The 17,351-nt window shown below is 40.2% G+C and overlaps 1 protein-coding gene and 1 long non-coding RNA gene across 8 annotated transcripts in view; one reads left to right on the plus strand and one right to left on the minus strand.

Moving 5' to 3' along the window:
* The window catches only part of LOC103125926 (zinc finger protein 709-like), a 221,705-nt gene that overhangs the window by 42,344 nt on the left and 162,010 nt on the right, over positions 1-17,351 (plus strand). For 3 of the 7 annotated variants that reach the window (XR_009553955.1, XM_060206434.1, XM_060206435.1), the window contains exon 2: positions 4,924-5,058. The exons of 1 other annotated variant lie outside the window; for it this stretch is intronic. The gene's annotated coding sequence lies outside the window, so the exon portion shown is untranslated. Of the gene's footprint in view, positions 1-4,923; positions 5,059-6,840; positions 7,194-8,363; positions 8,665-17,351 lie in introns of those variants that run through there. 3 more of the 7 variants (XR_009553956.1, XR_009553952.1, XR_009553954.1) reach the window with 3 other exon arrangements.
* LOC132532451 (uncharacterized) overlaps positions 1-17,351 on the minus strand; it is a 62,832-nt gene that overhangs the window by 1,716 nt on the left and 43,765 nt on the right. The gene's annotated exons all lie outside the window — the stretch shown is intronic.

Genomic DNA, 17,351 nt, shown 5'->3' on the forward strand with positions numbered 1-17,351 from the left:
GAGGACTTAGTGGGGTCGAACTGTTATGTGGAAAACTGAGCATGTTACATATGTACAAACTATTGTATTTTACTGTGGACTGTAAACTATTAATACCCCAACAAAGAAACTTGAAAAATAGTTAAAATTCATTCGAGCAATTTTTTTTTACTTCCTTCATGGGGGCACTAGCAAATTTTAGACTCATGTGTGGACTGACAGTTATAGTATCCTTTATTAGTGAGGCCAAGCTTTGGGGGCACCAAGCAGAGTGGAAATGGCACAGTGCTCAGGCTAGAGTCTTGGGAGAGAGACAGATGATCTCTCTAGCATATGAGATGCTTGTCGTAAAAATTTGGGATTCCTTGCTGACAACCCAACAGCCCACTCACTGCCCCTCAGAATACCTCACCAGGACCTCTTTAAGTGTGAAAATGTGTATATTATGTGGTCAAAGTGGTGCCCACATGTGGTCATCTCAGATGTTTTCTGTGGCAGTGTGACAGCTCAGACTCTTGCATGGGTGACCTCCACAGCCAGGACTGCCTGCCTGCCTGCCTGCCTGCCTTTGGGAAACTCCACACTGCCTGAGAATGAAGCTGTGAATCTGAATTGGCCCCACCCCCACCCCTCCTCTGCTCTGAAGGGAGCAAGTCTTCATTCAAGTCATCCAGGGAAAAGTCTGATCCAGATAAACCCATGGACACTCCTTAATCCACTCAGCTGTCCTGCTCTCCTATCAGCATTCAGAATTCAAAGGGTGGGGAGGGGTTGGAGACAGGTATAAATTCTCAGGCTTCTGTCTCCAGAGACAGAATCTTCTAGCTCTGGGAAGTCTCCTGCCTGTTGCTCCAGGCCCTCTGGTTGAGAGGAGCCAGCAAACCTCATCACAGCAGGTAAGTTACCCAGCTCTCCTTGATGACTGGGACCCCATCCCCACACCACCCATTCCCTGTGTGTGGGCAGTTGGGGTGGGGATTGAATATGGGAACCCTGGTATTTATGGCATGTAAACCCGGAGCTTTCAAAGGGGAGTCTACTCCACAAATAAGGATCTGTTCTGTTCAACTCTGGTTTATGGTGGTACAGAGGATTGAACCTGATTCTTTGGAGCCTCAGGCAAGAGATTCTCTTTGCATAACCATTATCCTATCTACCCTCTAGCAATAAATAGTAAATATAAGTACTCCACTAACAGTAAATCCCATTGTTCTGATCTGGGGCCCATATTCAGCACAGGAGCCTGTGTAACCTCTGCATCCCTGGAGGTCTGAGCTTGATTTCATAGTCATATGTAGGAGCATTCTAGGCTGCAGTTATTTCAAGTCAAGTTTTCCATGAGTGGCAGAGTATGTTAACCCAGTCTCCTTTTGGAAAGTGGGGCAGTCGCTACCATTGTTGTTCCACTTTGAAGGTAAGGTCCTGTAGAGACCCACAAGAGGTTCCATGATGCTCTTCCTGATGGAGACGACCAGTGGTAGAGGAGAGAGTAGAGATCTGTTAGAGGTCTGGGACTGTAATGTCTATGTGGGGTTCTTACAATTATCTGACTAGAGTCCCAGATGATGGGGTTATCTGGTGACCCCATGTTTAGAATATACTGTACCAGGGCTGGGGAGACAGCAGAATGATTCTGCAAAGACATTCTTGTGCCTGAGGCACCAAAGTTGCCAGGTTCAATCCCCAGCACCACTATAAGCCAGAGCTGAGCTTTGCTCTGGATAAAAAAAAAGGATTTCCTGTACCATATAAGACGTTACTATGATTTATGCCATTTAATGGTATTTACAAATAACTGTATCTTAAATACTGACAAGACCAGTTGTTTCTAGCCATCCTGGTCTGATATTATAGATGATGTAGTATTTCTTTCTTTTTTACTTATTTATTTTCCATTTTGTTGCCCTTGTTTTTTATTGTTGTAGTTATTATTTTTGTTGTTGTTGATGTCATCTTTGGTAGGACAGAGAGAAATGGAAAAAAGGGGAAGACAGAGGAGGAGAGAGAGAGATAGACACCTGCAAACCTGTTTTGCTGCCTGTGAAGCGATGCCTCTGAAGGTGGGGAACCGGAGTTCAAACTGGGAAACTTCCACTGGTTCTTTTGCTTAACCCTCTGTGCTAACCCTGATTTAGTATTTCAAAGAGCAAGTCATTAATAGAAATGTACTAATTTAAGCACACTCTAGAAATTTAATGAGGTTACAAATGTAATAATCTAAGTGTTTAGATTGAAGGAATGTCTACTCAGAACTGGGGTGTATGCATCATAAAAATTCTAAGATATTCAATATATTTTACCCCTCCAATAGTTTAGTGATTTATGACTTTAGGTTAATAGGAGTGTATATTAACACCATCCCTGGCACCAAAAGTCTATGTCCTACCCCCATGCCACTATAATGAAGCTAGTAATCTACCCTAACACTCCCACAGAGTGCTTACAGAGTACAGTACTGCTATTTTTGCTTTGTATCCTCATTCCTATTCTAGTTTCTCAACTTTTGTTTATGAGTGGAATCATCCAATACGGATCTTTCTCTTTCTGACTTATTTCACTTAATAGATTTCCTTCTAGCACCATCCAGGATGTATTGGGAAGGTGGGTTCATTATTCTTAATGCCTGAGTGTTGCATTGTGTATGTATAGCACAACTTTCTCAGCCGTTCATCTGAGAAAGTTCCTGGGCACCTGGTTTGTTTCCAGGTTTTGGCTATTATGAAGTGTGCTGTTATGAACATAGATGTACACACATCTTTTTGGATGGGGGTGATTGACTAGGTGTCCAGCCCTAAGAGAGGAATGACTGGTCCATAAGGAAGGTCCATTTCTGGTCTTGTGAGGGTTCTTCAGACTGCTCTCCACAAGAGTTGTACCAGTTTACATTCCCACCAGCAGTATAAGAGGGATTCTTTCTTGTCCCCACAACCTCTCCACCATTTGTTGCTGCTGTCATTTTTGATGTCTGACTTTCTCATGGGGCTGATGTGATGTTGGTTATTACACCAGGCCCAAAGCATTGCTTAAGACTGTGGTCTATTTACATAATCAATTTTTTTGTCTGAGACCCGCCCTTTCTAGAGGGCACTGGTTTAATCCCCATTGGTTCTTGCTCTTTTTCCACTTTGCCCCTTCTCCTAGTACTTCCTTTTTTCCACCCTGCCACTTCCACCTCAGGAGATATAAAAAGGTAGATCAATAAAGGCAGCATTGCATTGTGTTCCCACTCCAGGAGTCCCAGAGTCTCTCTCTCCAGAGATACGAGTTCCTGATCCCTTTCCCACACAGCAGACTAGGTTGGCTCAGGTCAAATTCTCTCCAACACAAAGAGCTTGAGCAAGAACCCGCAGGATAGCTTGGAGATGTGGTATCTCATTGTTGTCTTTATTTACATTTCTCTAATAAGCAGTGATGTGGAGCAGTTTTTCATATGTCTGTTGGCAATTGGATCTCTTTTGTAGTGAATATCCTTTTCAGATCCCCTGCCCATTTTTTAGATGGATCATTTGTTTTTTTGTTGCTAAGTCTGGTGACCTCTTTATAGAGTTTATATATTTTTGTTACTAGACTCTTGTCTGATGTATGGCATATGAAGATCTTCAAATCTTTGAGGGGACTCTTTGTTTGGGTGATGGTTTCCTTTGCTATACAGAAGCTCTACAGCTTTGTATTCTCCCATTGATTTGTTTTTGTTTTAGTGTTCTTTGCAATTGGATATGTATCAACAAAGTTGTCCTTGAGGTTTAGGTGGGAAAGAGTTTCACCAATGTTTTCCTCTGAGTATTTGATAGTTTCTGGCCTAACATCCAGGTCCCTGATCAAACTGGAGTTGACTTGTTTCTAGTGAGATAAAGTGATTCAATTTTATTCTTCTGCATGTTTCAACCCAGTTTCCCAGCACCATTTATGGAAGAGAGCTTCCTTCCTCCATGTAATACTTTGAGCCCCCCTAATCAAAAATTAGGTGACTATATAGGTTTGGGGGTTTGTTTCTGGGCTTTCAATTCTTTTCCACTTGTCTGTGTACCTATTTTTATTCCTGTACCAGTCCTGTTTCATTATGATTTCCTTATAATATAGTGTGAGATCTAGGAGTATGATGCCACCATTTTTATTTCCTTTCATTAAGATTGTTTTAGCAATTCTAGGTGTTTCTGTTTCCAGATAAATGATTGAGCTCTAGACTGTGTCAAAAATAAATAAATAAATAAATAAATGAAAGAAAGATAGAGAGAAAAAGAGAAAAAAAGAAAAAAAACCTTTGCTTGGGAAAAGAACCCCCTCCTCCAGATGGCTCCTGCTGAGTTTGGTATTTTGATAAAGAAATTATATTAAGTGGTCTCTTGCCTGTAGCTGGCTCTCTTACTCCTCTTGTGTGGGTTTTTTTTCTTGTAGTGCAGTAGAAAAGAGTCAAACTCACAGTCCGTGGGCCAACTCCATGTTTCCTTTGTCCTTTTCAGCCTCTGTTTGCCAGACTAAGGGAGGGTTATAGGACTCTTCCTTGGTTCCTTAGAGCTCTCCTACGTTCTCTCTGCTACTGGCCTGGAAATCCTACCCTCACCTGAAATTCCCAGGTTAAAAGCAGCCTCCTTCAGAGCTTATGCCAGGTGTAGTCTTCAAGCTGCCATCTTGATTCCATCCACCCCAGCCACCTCCCCATGTCACTGTTTTAATATAGATCTCTGATCAGTATTTAGGTGAGATTAAGTGTACCATGTGAGTTTAACTTGCTGCACTACCGCCCAACTCCCGTCTTACTTGATTTTTGTGAATGCTTTTGTTGAAGAAAAATTAAAGAGTTGGAAAGAGATGTCAATGGAATCTGTGGTCTTTGTAATGGTCCTAATAGGCAGGATAACTCACTAAATGTTTCCATAATCTCTTCATTTACATTGAACATCTAGGGTATTTTGACTTTTATTCATTGCAGTATCTTCCATCTAGGGGCCATACTGTCCAGTGAAGAGGAGGCTGTGCTGCTACATTTCAAACAGAGTCTCCAGCTATTGCTGTGATTGATCTTCCATTTTCTGGCCTGAAAGACATTCAGGAAAAGAGGAAGAGATGGCAGTTTCTTGGGTAAGTGACTTGCCCCCCATCAGAGTCTGTTTCTTTTTCTCTTGAATAAGTTTTTCTAAATTGATACATGTTTAATTTTCTTTTTCTTTTTTTTTTTTTGCCCATCATACTATTTCCTGTATCTCTTGTCTCTTCATTCCTATTTCTGTCATGTCACTGATCATCCCTGGCTTATGTTGTGTCAAGGAATTGAACCTGGAAGCTGAGAGCCTCAGGCAGAAAGCTTTTGTTATCTCTTCCACCCTCATTTGTTTCACTTACTCTTTTTATTATGTAATTTTCATTTATAAATAGGAAACACTGAGATGTCTATAGGATACAAGGGGCACAATTCCATAGTTTCCACTACCAGAATGCCACATCCCATCCCCTCCCCTGATGGTTATGCAGGGGGACATAGCATAATGGTTATGAGAGATGTTTGAATCCACTGCTTCAGAAAGCCATTTTTTCTTTGCATTTTATTTGATAGGAGACACCTAAAAGCCTCTTTTAATACTCATGAAGTATCCCCACTCAGGAGGGAAGCAGGCCTCAAGCCTAGGTCCTGTTTCATGGTGATATGTACACTTAACCAGGTGCACCACTGCCGCGCACCTGATAATAATTAATTTATTTGTATAACATTCTTGCAGTTTTAACTTTGTTTTTGGACACTGACTCTCCACAGAGACGCCTAGTGTGGTATGATCACTCTAAATAGTATAATTTCCATGCTTCAATAATGATGTTAATTTTATAAAGAGCTATGTGTGGCTAGAGAGATTTCATTTCTAACAAGATTATCATAATCATCATGTGTTACTTTTTTATCCCATCTTTATCTTTTTTTATCACTGTGGATTCATTATAAATTTTTTACACCCAGTGGCCATTTACTGCCTTATTTAGATTTTTGAGTCTTATGTGGGTGAAGAGAATTGAATAAGGAAAGTGAGGTGGAAAGTGAAGTCAAGATATCTCTATCTCTGTGTGTCATAAGAAATTGTTTTCATATTTAATAAATGAAATTAATGTTTATTTTCTTTTAATAAAAAGAACTGAAAGTACTAAGAAGTCACACCAGACGCTGAGTTCTAATTCCCCCAGGACTATAGGTTCAATTCTAGTTAACTTCTCCTTCACTCTCCCTATCAAATTTCTTTACCTATATAAACTCTCCCTTTAAATAAGGAAGAAAATGCCCAAACTGCTCTACCACTTGTGAAGTGTCCCCCCTACCTCACCACCCCCATGCATGTGAGAATAAGGATATTGAATCTAGGTGCTTCTTTTTTTCCACAAGATTTTATTTATTTATGAGAAAGATAGGAGGAGAGAGAAAGAACCAGACATCACTCTGACACATGTGCTACCAGGGAAAAAACTCAGGACCTCATGCTTGAGAGTCCAAAGCTTGATCACTGGACAACCTCCCAGACCACAAATCTATGTCCTTTTATATGGCAACATGAGCACCCTATCAGTTGTACTCCCACACAGTCCTCTAAGGATTTATCATTAACTAATTACCAAAGTATAGAGAGGGAATAGTGAGAATAGGGATATCTCTCTGTCCCATGAGATGCCAGGGATTGTACTCAGGGCCTGAGTGAAAGAATGTCCAGCATTCTAATCAATGTACCAACCTCTAGACAATGATGAAGAGGTATTTGATGCTCACATCAGCAAAGGCATGTTTGCAGATGAAACAATAATTCACAGACTTCATAAAATAGAGACTGAATGGATAAACTGTTGTCACTCGCATTTTCTCACAAGAAAATATTGCACACATTTTAGGGCTCAGTGACCTATGAAGATGTAACTGTGATATTCACTCAAGAGGAGTGGGCACTATTGAATCCTTCAGAGAAAAAACTCTACAGAGATGTGATGTGTGAAAACTTCAGAAACTTTCTTTCAATAGGTAACTATAATTGCCTTAATTTTTCAACCAGAAGACAAATCACTTTTTGTTCAGCAATGTAGCAATGGAGACAGTGTTAAATGAGCAAGGTTTGACCATGAGTTACGATGGATGAAAAAGTCAACTTAATTTTATAATTTCTAATACATTTATATTTTGTAATTTTAGAAAAGATACAGGAACATTTCACCAAAGAGCAGCATAACTTGCCTGGGAATAAACAAAGGTGAGAGATACATTTACAGTGAAGTGTGATGTACCACCTAAAAAGCTACTGTGTTTTCAAAAAAAAAATTGTCTCTGTAATTTACTGAGATCTGGTGCCTACATGGTTTCCCTGTATGTGTAGACTCATGGGTTCTTGATTGTGTGCTCTGATTTAATAATTCATAGCACCCCTTTGAATACAATTTATTAAGAAAATGAAATCTATAATCACTACAACAAATAGATTAATTTTTCAAATAAGATCATCAAAAAAACTTCATGAATAGGTTATAGAATAGTTGGTTGGACAAGTGACTCAAAGAAGAAGTATGTGATCTATACGACTAAAGTTTTCATTTGAGTCACTGGCAACAAAAGTACCATAATGATGTTCTACATTATCTGTCTTTTATCTAATTCATAGGAAAATCTTTCTCACATGTAACAAGTAAACTGAAATTTTAAAAAGGGTACAAAGATGCTTAGTATTTATAAAATATTATACTTGGAAACAATAAGAATATCTTCAATGTATGAACATTTATATTTTTATGAAACTTAGAGAAAAGATCAATCTTTTCAAAAAAATTTCAACAGAAACCTTAAACTTGCTATTAACAAATACTAGTTCAATTAATACATACAAAATATCTGTAAAGATATTATTAGTTTTAGCATAATAGATTTTATGAAAGTATATTTCACCAATTTTTTAAACATTTATTTACATATTTATGTTCCTTTTTGTTCGTCTTGTTGATATCACCAATTTTTATCTTATTCATTTATTTCTTGGATAGATACAGCCAGAAACTAAGAGGAAGGGGTAGATAGTGAGAAAGGCAGAGAGACTCCAGCATTCCTACTTCACCACTTGCAAAGCTTTCCTCCTGCAGTTGGGGATCAGGGTCTTAAATCTAGGTCTTTGAGCATTACATCATGTGTGTTCAGCCTGTTGTGCCACTGCCCAGCCCTTTTTACCAAATTTTAAACTTTTATTTTCAACTTGAGATCTTTTTATAATTTTGAATATTTGTGATATTTTTCAGTATATGTTTTTATTCAAATCTATTGTTAATGTCTGATTTTGTGGCATATTAAGTAAAATAATGTCCTGTATTTTGAAAATAGACTCAACTTCAAATATGTTCATTAAAATGCCATTAATATATTATTCATGATTTTACAGGAATACAACTTTGAAAATCTCTGAGGGCAAAAAAAGTCAGAATGGTAGAAAATCTCAAGACTGTGAATTATACAACAAATTTTTCACTTATTCTAATCATCTTCAGCAACATGAAAGAACTCACAGTGGAGAGAAACCCTATGAATGTAAACTATGTAGTAAAACATTCAGTCATTCCAGTAGTCTTCGGAGACATGAAAGAATTCACAGTGGAGAGAAACCCTATGAATGTAAACTATGTAGTAAAACATTCCGTTTTTCCAGTAATCTTCGGAGACATGAAAGAATTCACGGTGGAGAGAAACCCTACGAATGTAAAGTATGTAGTAAAACATTCACTTTTTCCAGTAATCTTCGGAGACATGAAAGAATTCACTGTGGAGAGAAACCCTATGAATGTAAACAATGTAGTAAAACATTCACTTTTTCCAGTAATCTTAAGAAACATCAAAAAATTCACAGTGGAGAGAAACCCTATGGATGTAAACTATGTAGTAAAACATTCACTTTTCCCAGTAATCTTCGGATACATGAAATGACTCACAGTGGAGAGAAACCCTACATATGTAAACTATGTAGTAAGGGATTCAGCTTTTCCAGTAGTCTTCGGGAACATGAAAATATTCACAGTGGAGAGAAACCCTACATATGTAAACTATGTAGTAAAGGATTCAGTCATTCCAGTCATCTTCAGACACATCAAAAAATTCACAGTGTAGAGAAACCCTATGAATGCAAACAATGTAGTAAAACATTCATTCGATCCAGTTATCTTAAGAAACATCAAAAAATTCACAGTGGAGAGAAACCCTACGAATGTAAACAATGTAGTAAAACATTCACTTTTTCCAGTAATCTTCGGACACATGAAAGAACTCACAGTGGAGAGAAACCTTATGTATGTAAACTATGTAGTAAAACATTCAGTTCATCCAGTAATCTTCGGAAACATGAAAGAACTCACAGTTGAGAGAAACCCTAAGTATGTAAACTATGTAGTAAGACATGAAAGAACTCAGGGTGGAGAGAAACCTTATGTATGTAAACTATGTAGTAAAGCATTCATGGGTTACAGTTTTCTTTCATTACATGAAAGAACTTAAAAGTGGAGAAAAAGAAACCTATGAATGTAGACAATGTAATCAAACATTCATTCATGCCAGTTTACTTTGGAGACATGAAAGATCTCACAGTGGAGAGAAACCCAAAAACATGGATTCTCCCTGTCATCTTTGTCAACATGAAATAACTCACAATAAAGAGAAATTTGATGAATGTAAGCAGTGTTGAAAACATTCTGTTATTCTGGCCCTCTTGGTAGATGTGAAAGTATTCACAATGAAGCAAAACCCTATGAATGTAGGAAAAGTTTCAGATGTTCCACTAATTTTCAAACACAAAAATATTTGCAGTGGAAATCAAACTTTTGAGCATAAGTTGTGTACTAAAGATTAGAGAGAGAGATGCAACTTGAGACATGGTGCAGAGGCTAGTTGTTCAGTATAATAGTTCTCAGGTGAGAGCTTTTGCGCTACATGGGCTCGAGACATGTTCCGGATTATTGTCTATTTCTCCATCTTCTGTTAATATATAAGTATGTATATGCATATGTACTTTGATTCTTTGTCTTAAATTCAAATACATGAAATAAATTCATTTGTACTGAGAATTTACTGATGTCAACAATGAATGGGCATGATAAAATTGACGTTTTTTTTTACATATAAAATCACTGGCATTAGAAAAACTACTCCTGGTAATTGGGCAGTAGCACAGTGGGTCAAGCTCAAGGACTGACATAAAATGGAAGGACTGGCATAAGGATCCTGGTTTGAGTCCTAAGCTCCTCACCTGGAGGGCAGTCACTTCACAAGCAGTGAAGAAATTTAAAAGGTGCTTATTTTTATCTCTTCCCCCTCTGTCTTCCTCTACTCTCTCCATTTCTTTCTGTCCTATATAATATTAACATCAATAAGAACACTAATAATAACTACAACAACAATAAAATTTTAAAAGATAACCCTTTATTTAAAAAAGAAAAACAATTCTTATCCACGTAGACATTTTAGAATGACTTTACAGACCTAGTAAGGAACTTGAGTGCCAGGCTAGCATGGGGGTGCCTCTTCCTAGTCGTGTACTCTCTGGGTTGGAGAGAACAGGACTGGAGCCAGTCTGGGCTGCTACTCACCACGTGACATGAGAGAGATGACTTGGGTACACACTCGTGGTGCTGAATCAATCTCTTTTTTATTTATCAGGGAGCACAGCCATTAAAAGGGCAGACCTGGAAGTGGCAAGTCAGAAATATAAATGGGTGGTATAGGGGTGGAGAAAGACAAAAAGGACTGGAAAGGAAGGAAGTTCCTTAGCAACTGTTGCAAGGGATTTAACTGCTAGGATTAATAATATGACCCTGCAGGCAGGGAGGGTCTTGAGACTAGAAAGACGATAGATCAAAGGAATGGAATGGGTGGTGATCTTTCAGGCAAAACAATTATTATGTAGTGCCAGATTAATCTTGTGGGTGGGAGACAGAGATGACCAGGGACTCATGGCTGAGCTGAGAACACAGTTTAATCTTTATTCACGAGCGGGGATGTTGTTCAAAAAACTAATCTCTTGTAATCACAACACAATTCTCTCCTGCCTCTCTTCTCTGGTGGAAGAGTCAGGAACAAAGGAAATATGTACGATAGGGGGTGGGGAGAAGGAAAAAGTATGAACCAGTGAGAACTAAACCAAATGTCCCAGAGGTAGGGAGAGCAAGGGCCAAAAAAGTGTTCTTGAAGCAGGGGGAGTGAGGACCAACAGTTGATATGCAAATAGAACACATCACGAGCAGTACAAAGTGAACCCAATGTGATGATCAAAACAGAAGCCTTCACAAGCAGATTCCAAAAGCCTCCCAACAATATCCTCTTTCTATTTAACTAATGGCCATAGTATCAGGAGTGTGGGGTGAACAGAAACCTATATCGTACAGGCATTTTCAAAAAAACTGGCACAAGACATGGAGGAACAAGTAAGAGAGCAGCAAGAACCACTGTGATGCCAAGGGAAGGTCTGAGGGGAGCCTATCTTGCCTCAAAGTGCAAGGTCTATCAGGCTAAAGGACATTTCCTGCCTCTGTGGGGATATCTTGCCTGTGGGGGCATTTCATGCCTCAACTGGAGTTTCCTGCCTGTGTGGGCAATACTTAGCAAGGGGGGTGTGTGTGGACTATAGAGTCCCAAGACAGCTGGCTGCAGTCAGACTTTGAGAAACCCAGTAGCATAAAGGGAAGATGCTGTAAAGTTGTGTAAAGTGTCCAAAGGTTATACCAGCAAGTCCGATATAAGTCTCAGTCTAAAGTAGATGACCACAGATGAAATGCCAAGGGATGAAATGTTGCACGTCTATCTCCATCAAGAAGGTCAGCCACTGCAATTCTGCTTTTCTGTAGAGAGTGTGCTTTGGAGTCTGTGAATCTGTTTCTTCAGGTCGTGCCAGGTCACATCATTGGTTTTGGGGGGTGTATTGTCTGGCGGTGGCCTCGTACCCAACTTCACCTCCATGAATTGCAGGGGTGTGATCACTGCACAGACATCTGCATATTTCAGCTCCAGTGCTGTCAGAGCCAAGCTGGGGATCTTGGCCAGGGGGCTCAGTTCCAGCAGGGAGTCCATGGTCACAGGGAGTCTGGGATCTGCCCAGGTATCATAGCAGGAAGGCAGGCTGGCCAGCCATTTAGAAGGTGCGGGCTGAGGCACCCTGGGGCAGGGGCCAGGATAGGCTGCTGCCCTGCCCCAAGCAGCTGAGCAGCTCGGAGGGTGCCAGTGCCCCACTACTGGCGGTGAGCAGACTCCAGTGGGTGGGTGGCTGGTGGAAACCAAAGGATGGTCCATAGAAAATGTTCCAGAGACAAAAACTGTCTCATGAAGAAAGGGTAGAGGATTTTGGAAACCTCTCCATAAGTAGAAAAGCAGGCCATGGCAGATTTACTTATCTGGTCTCCTTTGCTCTGCTGCAAGTGTGTGGAGCCAAGATTCTTGTCACTATTCAGATTCCATTTTACCAGATGAGCTTCATGGGCAGGAGAGAGAGACAACCAGGGACTCATGGCTGAGCTGAGAATGCAGTTCAATCTTTATTCACGAGTGGGGATGCAGTTCAAAAAACTAATCTCTTATAATCACAACACAGTTCTCTCCTGCCTCTCTCTCTTCTGGCGGAAGAGTCAGGAATAAAGGAAATACATATGATAGAGGCCTGGAGAAGGAAAAAGTGTTAACCAGCGAGGACTAAACCAAGTGTCCCAGAGGCATGCAGAGCAATGGCCAAACCAATGTCCCAGAGGCAGGGGGAGTGAGGACCAACAGTGGATATGCAAATAGAACCCAATGCAAGCAGTACAAAGCGAACCCAATGTGATAATCAAAACAGACGGCTTCACAAGCAGAATCCAGAAGCATACCAACAATGTAGATAATAAGGGAGCAGGCCATAGTGTCAGGAATGCAGGGTTCTTTATGAGGCAGGGAATCTGATAAGACGAGAGGATGGATGTCCCCTCAAGTCAAGTCCTGCCAAGCTCACCCACATCCTCACAATTTCCTGACAAGACAAGATGAGAAACCTTCAGAAACTCTTCATCTTCATCCTAAGTACATCTTCATTCATGAATCCCGAGTATCTGGGAGGCCACTAGGAGGAGCTCTTTTCCCTGTTGAAACTGAAGTAGTTTTTTTTTTTTTTTTTTAGTATAAGTAAGGTAAACAGCAGCTTCAGAAGATCTAGAAGGGGGCTAGGGCTGGAGACGTCCTTGTGAGTGTGGCCTCACTGGAGAACCCTAAGAAAATGTGGATGACAAAGGGAATCTTACTATTCACACATGGTGTGTCCTTCATGATTTGGCTACCTCTTCACCCAGTTTGTATCTCAGAAATCTATTGTTCCTGATGAGACATAAGCACTGCATTGTCCTTGATAAGTAAGACTGAGCCCAACGCACTCATTTTTCATTTCCATCCAGCAGTTGTAGGTAATTCTTTCTCTCTCTGTTTGTTTCTTTTTTGCCTGTAGTTTTTGTTTGTTTGTTTATTGTTGTTGTTGCTGTTATTGCTTTTGGATAGAACAGAGAGACTAGGGAAGACAGAGGGGGAGAGAAAGACCGACACTTGCAGACCTGCTTCACCACCTGTAAGGTGACCCTCCTGCATGTGGGGAGCAGGGTGCTCAAATCTGTTTCCTTATGTCTGTCCCTGAGCTTTGTGCCATGTGCACTTAACCCTCTGCACTACCCCCAGCTCCCTGCCTTCAAATATTTCATTTCAGTATCTACCATATTTTCAAACATTATTTTTAAGAGAGAAGGAAAAAGAGGTTGGACATGGCTCTGGCATATGTGATGCCAAGGGTTGATCAAGACCTGGACGTCCAGCACTTTGTGCACTGTGCCACCTCAGGACCACACGTAGTTTAGAGTTGTCTGGGAGGTGGCTCAGTGGTAAAACTTTGGACTCTCAAGAGTAAGGTCCTAAGTTCAATCCCCAGCAGCACATGTGCCAAGAGTGATGTCTGGTTCTTTCTTTCTCCTCCTATCTTTCTCATAAATAAATTAAATCTTAAAAAGAAAAGAAATTAAAATGGAGCTGTTCAGATGAGATAGTCTCACTCTTTGAGCCACAGTTAATATCTTTTGGATTTCCAAAGAAAAAGGAATTCCCAAGCCTAGAAAATGGTCCAGTGTACAAAACTCTGAAATCTAGCAGTATGGTCCCAAGTTCAATTCCTGGAATTTCCACATGTTAAATTGACACTCTAGTTCTCTCTTATTCATCAAAAAACAAATACTTTTAAAAAATTATTTTATCAATGTACTTCTCAGCTCTGGTCTATGGTGGTGGGGGGAATTTAACTTGAGAAATTGGAGTCTCAGGCCAGAGAGTTCTTTGCATAATCAGTATACTGGCTTTCACACCCCAAATAAATATATCTTACAAAGGAGAAAAGAAAAGAGAATTATCTTTTCACTAGAAGAAGTGATCTGTGATTTACATTCTTTTTTTTCTGAAAGAGGCAGATTGAAAGAGACCACATTTTAAACATGGTGTGGCCTGGGCTAAAACCTGTCTCACACATATGAAAAAGTCATACACGGTCAAAATGGGTCATTTGTGCACTTATTTATTTACCACTGCTCAGCGGTAGTGTGTTGGGAGAAGCCTTGGAGCCTCAGGCTTGAGAGTCTTTTTGTATAACCATTATGCTTTTGCCCCAATTTTTTAGACCTGAGAGTCACAGCCTAAGAATGTGAGCCCTTTGAGAGGTGTACATTTTAGCTTCTGAAGGTCATCACCCAGACAGACAAACCTTCACCCTTCCTTGTGAGTTTTACAGTACCTTTAGTTTAGCTTAGCTCGGCTTAGATTGTGCTGAATCCTGCATGAATAAAGAGATACTGCCTACAGCTCAACCATGAGTCCCTGGTCATCTGTTACCCGCCCGTGAAGCCAGCCCGGCGAAAACAACATATGGCGCTACAACGTGGGACTGGAAACTGCGAAACTCCCAGATAAGTGAAGACTTTGCCTACCTATGCACTATGGTCTTCTCTTCTACTTATGAAGAGGTTTGCCAAAGCCTCTGCTGTTTCATCATGAGACAGTTACTCTGTCTCTGGAACATTTTGCTCTGGGCCACACTTTGTTTGTTCCCTGACCGGGAACTTTGGTTTCTTGTGACCCTAATCATAGAGCTTGGGAGATGCACTGACATTTCTCCTTGGACTTTCTGGATTCCCTCTCCCACGTTTCCTGAGGAAAAGGACTACATTTCTTCTATGTGACCCAGTGCCCAAGCATGACTCAGTTCAAAGAGCTGTCTCAGAGGTACCACTGTGCCTCCTGCTCTTAAACCCCTGTAGCTCCTGTTGGAGAAATGCACAGACACCCCTCAACACCTGGACTTGAGCCTGAGTATGGTCCTGGACACTGAGCTGGCCACCTTCTTCCCTGCCCTGAACCACTGCTCCCATCTCTGTACCCTCAACTTTCATGGAAATTACCTCTCCTTGCTCATGCTGAAGGAGCTCCTGAGGTATACAGCTGGCTTGTCCACTCTGAGCCTCGAGGTGATTTCTGATCCACTGGAGAGTTATACATATGCCTTGGGCCATCTTTGACCCCGTTCAGTTTGAGAGTATCCGTTATGAAATGGTGGATGTTCTGTGGGAATTGGGACAGGCTAGGCTCATCTACTTCATCACCTCTGTCTGTTCACACTATGATGTGATGACCTTAGAGAAAGGACAACACACTCTTATCTGGTCTGACTTCTGTCAGCATGAAATTGAATCGACCAAGTGGACATGGGGGAATTTGGAATCGACCAAGTGGAGAGGAATGAAGATAAAGAAAGGATCCTGAAGGATGCAAGAAAAAAACAGAGTCACCTTCAAAGGAAACCCCATAAGATTAGCAGCTGACGTCTCCATACAAACACTACAGGGCAGAAGAGAATGGCAAGATATCTATTGAGTGCTCAATGTGAAAGGCTTTCAACCAAGAACACTATATTCTCCTAGACTGTCATTCAGACTAGATGGAGGCATCAAAACCTCAGACAAGCAACAGTTGAAGGAATCAACTATCTGCCAAGCCTGTGCTGACAGAAGTTCTGAAAGGTCTCCTATAAACAACCAGACCACCATAAATAGGACATATATCAGAACACTCTAAAACTCTACAAGAATGGCATTAAAATATCTTCAATCTTTGATAACAATAAATGTCAATGGCCTGAATTCACCGATTAAAAGACACAGAGTAGGAAGATGGATCAGAAAATACAACCCAACAATATGCTGTCTACAGGAAACCCACCTAACTCAACAAGACAAACACAGACTTAAAGTGAAAGGATGGAAAACTATCATACAAGCCATGGCCCACAAAAAAGGGCAGGAAAAGCTATACTCATATCTGACACAATAGACTTTAAAATAGATAAGATTTAAAAAGATAGGAATGGACACTACTTAATGCTCAGAGGATCAGTCAATCAAGAGGACTTAACAATTATTAACATCTATGCACCCAATGAGAAGCCATCTAAATACATCAAACTTCTACTGAAAGAGCTACAGCAATGTATTAACCGCAACACAATCATAGCAGGGGACTTCAACACCCAACTCTCTCAACTTGACAGATCATCCAGGCAGAAAATCAGTAAAAAACATAAGGGAGTTAAATGAGGAGATAGATAATCTAGAACTATTGGACATTTTCAGAGTCATTCATCCCAAGAAACTGGAATACACATTTTACTCAAATCCACATGGGTCATTCTCAAGGATAGACCATATGTTAGGCAACAAAGACAGCATCAGCCAGTTCAAGAGCATTGGAATCATCCCAAGCATCTTCTCAGACCACAGTGGAATTAAACTAACACTTAACAATCAAAAAAAGATTAGTAACAGACCCAAAATGTGGAAGCTCAACAGACCACTACTTAACAACCTCTGGGTCAAAGAGGAAATCAAGGTTAAATCAAAATGTTTCGAGACTTCAATGAAAATGAAGACACAAGCAATCAAAATATTTGGGACACAGCTAAGGCAGTCCTAAGAGGGAAGTTCATAGCTATACAAGCACACATTAGAAAACAAGGAAAAGCACAAATAAACAGCCTGATTGCACATCTTAAAGACCTAGAAGAAGAAGAAGAACAAAGGAACCCTAAAGCAACCAGAAGGACAGAAGTCACTAAAGTTAGGGCAGAAATAAATAACATTGAGAATAGGAAAACCATACAAAAGATCAACAAAAGTAAATGTTAGTTCTTCGAAAGAGTGAACAAAATCGACAAACCTTTAGCCCGACTCACAAAACAAAAAGGGGAGAAGACCCAAATAATTCGGATTCAAAATGAAAAAGGAGTTATCACAATAAACACTGCAGAAATTCAACATACCATATGAGGCTTCTATGAACAACTATT

This window comes from Erinaceus europaeus, chromosome 13 (genome assembly GCF_950295315.1).
Source record: "Erinaceus europaeus chromosome 13, mEriEur2.1, whole genome shotgun sequence".
Lineage (NCBI taxonomy): Eukaryota > Metazoa > Chordata > Mammalia > Eulipotyphla > Erinaceidae > Erinaceus > Erinaceus europaeus.